At 35.7% G+C, this 4,160-nt stretch overlaps 1 non-coding gene across 1 annotated transcript; it reads left to right on the top strand.

The window, feature by feature from the left end:
• The first annotated feature begins 2,521 nt into the window (after positions 1-2,521).
• LOC141510736 (small nucleolar RNA SNORD88) lies at positions 2,522-2,611 on the top strand. The gene has a single exon (XR_012475154.1). It is a non-coding gene; the product is annotated as a small nucleolar RNA SNORD88 (small nucleolar RNA).
• The last annotated feature ends 1,549 nt before the right edge of the window (positions 2,612-4,160 follow it).

The raw sequence follows: 4,160 nt of genomic DNA, 5'->3' as shown, positions 1-4,160 counted from the left end.
TTTGGGGCATCAGTGAATCTGTGCAGTTGCTACTAACATGACAGATTTCTGATAGAGCTAAAACCCTTCTGGAGCAAAAATGTGCAAAAATGATTTTAAAGTTTCATAAATGTCAATGGAACTAGCTAGAAAATTTGAGGACATGAGAATCTGTTGGCCCTGGAGACACAGTGACAGATTGCGAGATCGAAGCGTGTAGAGTTCCTTGGAATAACACGGTGGCTTATTAAGCCACTTAGAAATGTAAAGTACATTATGAAGGACACATTAGTTAGTAATAACAGAAAGTTAAGTGTGCATTTTCAAATTCTGGAGGAGAAAGTGAGACTGTTGATTTACTCTCTCACTCAAATTCACTTCATGTGTTTGTCATAGATCATTCAAACTCCAATAGTTCCTGCTCCCTTCACTCTTCTCCATTCACTCCAATACCTATAGTATTATGTTTCCAGGGGATGTTTACCTAGCACAAGTTAACTTATTTGTGAACACAATAAGATGTATATCATTAAAATCCCAAGGAATTTTCTTTTTGAATTTTAAAATATCTGATTTAAAAAAACCAGAAGTTTTTGAAATTTAATTTTGCTCCCCAAAGATTTGTTCTATAGAAAAGAAATCCATAGAGGGAATGTCATCTCTTGTCATAGGTGACAGGGAAATAATACTCAATCATAAAGACTTGAATGGAAATGATTACAGTTTAATTTACAATTTTATAAATGTTAAAAAAATCTATTTTTTATAAATATTTTGTAATTTCTTTCATTTTTGTTTTCTTTTGGAAATTTCTTTGGAAATTCGTTTTGGAAATATACACCTATGTCAGGAAGGTGGCAAGAATTGTCCCATATGTTGTTGATGTTTTTGAGTTATAGGACCTTATTTGGGATTTTTTGCTAAAAAAAGGAACAGTTTGTCATTTCCGTCTTCAGTTCATTTTACAGATGAGGAAACTGAGGCTCCCAGGGTTAAGTGACTTGCCCGGGGTCACATAGCTAATAAATGACTTGAACTCAGGAAGATGAGGCATTCTTGACTTCAGGCCCAGCACTCTGAGCACTGTGCTGCCACCTATCTACCTCTGATTTATTTACACTTAAGGCACTTAATGTTGATTTTACAAAACACATGCTTCAACAGATGTTTTTAATATATTAGTAATTTTTATTAGTTTGCAATACTTTCTTTAGTGATGCAGATTACAACACATCTATGTCTGGTGATTCTACTCTACTCGACTATTTGAGGAGGGAGGAGAGGAAGGAGGGTGGTGTTCTGTAATTTTACTGTGATAGTGAACTCTTAGTAAATACCCTTTACTAGTGCAAATATTCTACAGGATGGAGAACCTAAGCATCACAAAACTAGAGTCAGAATTAGGACTGGAACTCTGGATTTCCAATTACATGCAAAGGTAGTTCTCAACATTCACCCATTTGCAAGTTTATAAGTTTCACATTATTCTACCAACCTCTCTTCCTTCTGCCCTTCCCATGGCAGTGAATAATCTGATTAAAGTTGTGCATGTACAGGTGTGTTTAACCTAATTACATATTAGTCATCCTGTGAAAGAGGAATTAGAACTAAGGAGAAAAAAAACCACGAAAAAGAAAGAAAAATATAAAAGAAGCTTTTAAAATTTGAGCACAATATGATTTGAAATCCATTCAGAATCCATAACTTATTTTCCTTAACAAGTCTCTCAGGATTGCCCTTGATCACTGAATACCTGAGAGGAGCTGTGTCCATCATTGTTGATCATCTCATCTCAAAATGTTGTAGTTAATGTGTCCAATGTTCTCTTGATTCTGCTCACTTCATTCAACATTAGCTCATGCAAGTCCTTCCATGCCTCTCTAAAGACAAGATGCTCATGATAAAAGAAATAATTCTTATCTAAGTTATGTCAGAATGTCCCAGTTTGCTTGTTTCTCAAACAATCAATAAATGTTTCTTTTCTTAAGTAGCTCTTATCTACCAGATATTGTCCTGGATTCTGGGGGTAAAATATATAGAAACAAAATAGTTCCTACTTGAAGCTTCCATTTAAGTTCAGTTTTCAAACAACCATAAAATGGTTAAATCATTATTTCTTCTCTAACCACTCAGTAATTCATTAGGATTGGGGAGAGATTCATTCACTTTTGTGTCTGTTTGGGGGATAATATGACCAACCCTAAATTTGATCATTATCAAATAATGATGTTGAAGTATTTCCAGGCATTAGGCACATGTAGAAACATGAACTCAAATGCCAAGGAGTTACTTAGTATGCATCCTTGTGCTTGTTTTCAAGGTTTAGGTTGGAATTTTTTGAAGAAGTTTCTACTTGTAAATGTTTTCAAATGCATGTTCTCTCACTTTTACTAAGTTGAATGTATAAATCTGTAACAGAGATATAGAAAAGACTTTGAAATAAGTCCTTAAGAAAATGTTTCATGCTGGAGCAATACTAGACACATTAAGATTTTCAAGGTATTTTACATATATTGTTGCATTTGATCCTTAAAACACTGTTGTACCCCATTGATTTCATCACTGGGCTCTGATTCCTATGAAGACACTCGGTGCCCCCTAGACCTTTGACTCCCAGGGGTCTGAGGGGCCCTGGCTCTAGCCCCTTATTGCCCATTTGTTAACTTGTGGGACTCAGAGAGGGTCTCAGGATGAAAACAAAGGTCGTAGAGGTGTGCCCAACACATATTGGATCCTGGGTGGAAGCCACAGTCATCTTGGTGCTCCCAGTTTGCTGCTGCCTCCTGAGAGATGAGGGACGGGTAGGTCTTTTCTGGGGTTGTCTCTTACTCAAAATTGAAGGGTCCCAAATGGGGTGGGTTTGTTTTCTCTTGCAACAACTGTCCCATATGAAGCAACTAAGCAAATAAAACATTTAATTGGCCCTTTAAAAAATATTATGAGGTTAGGTGCAATTATTAACTGCATTTTAAAAAAGAAAACTGAGGCTGAGAGAGTCTCAGAATGACTAACTAGAATTGCGAAACTAGTAAATATCTGAGGCAGAATTTGAACATAAATCTTCCTGACTTCAAATATCACCTAGCTGCTTCCAACACCTCAAAGGGTGGTCAACACATTAAACGGGAGTGTTTTTTCAATTTTTCAATTTATTAAATTTATTTATTTTCATCCATATGCACATGTATATTTTTAAGTTACAAAATTTCCTTCCACCCTCCCTTCCCACCCCCCACCCCATGGTAAACAGTCAGGTTAGTATTGTACATAAATATTTTGATAAACTTGTTTATAAAATAGTAATTTTCAGTTTGAGGAATTAGGATTAAGGGAGGGATGCATAAGAGATAAATTTTTATAAAGTGTTCATCATATTCAGAAAGGTTGGTTTTTCTTTTTGAGTATGTGTGATTTGTTTTGCTTTTCTTCCTCTGGATGGGGATAACATTAGTCCATAGCCAGTCAGATAGAGTTGCCCTAGCTCTCTGGACTGCTGAGAAGAGCTGCTTCCATCAAGGTGGTTCATCTCACAATGTTGTTGGTGTATATTGTTCTCTTGGTTCTACTCACTTCACTCAGCATCAGATCCTGTAAGTCATTCCATGCTTCTCTAGAATCCAACCATTTATGGGTTTTTTATAGAACAATAGTATTCCATAGTATTCATGTACCATAACTTGTTTAGTCATTCCCCAATTGATGGGCATCCCTTCAATTTCCAATTCTTTGCCACTACAAAAAGAACTGCTGTGAGTATTTTGGAGCATGTAGAATTTTCCCTTTTTTTAATGATTTCTTATGGATATAAGCCTAGAGTTGAAATTGCTGGGTCAAAGGGTATGAACGGTTTTATTGCTCTTTGGGCGTAGTTCCATATTGCTCTCCAGAAAGATTGGATCCTTTCACAACTCCACCAGCAATGCATCAATGGCCCAGTCCTCCCACAACCTCTCCAACATTGATTATCTTCCCTTTTTCTCATCTAGGCCAATGTAATAGGTATGATATCATACCTCTTTGTTGTTTTAATTTGCATTTCTCTAATCAATAATGATTTGGAGCATTTTTTCGTAAGATTTTATATATATATAGTTTTAACAACTTTATTTGATAACTGTCTGTTCATATCCTTTGACCCTTTAGCAATTGGAGAATGATTTGTGAACTTATAAATTTTACGC

Source organism: Macrotis lagotis, chromosome 1 (assembly GCF_037893015.1).
Source record: "Macrotis lagotis isolate mMagLag1 chromosome 1, bilby.v1.9.chrom.fasta, whole genome shotgun sequence".
In the NCBI taxonomy this organism is placed as follows: Eukaryota; Metazoa; Chordata; class Mammalia; order Peramelemorphia; family Peramelidae; genus Macrotis; species Macrotis lagotis.
Note: the sequence above shows the minus strand (reverse complement) of the source record. Positions and strands in the feature narration are given on the sequence as shown.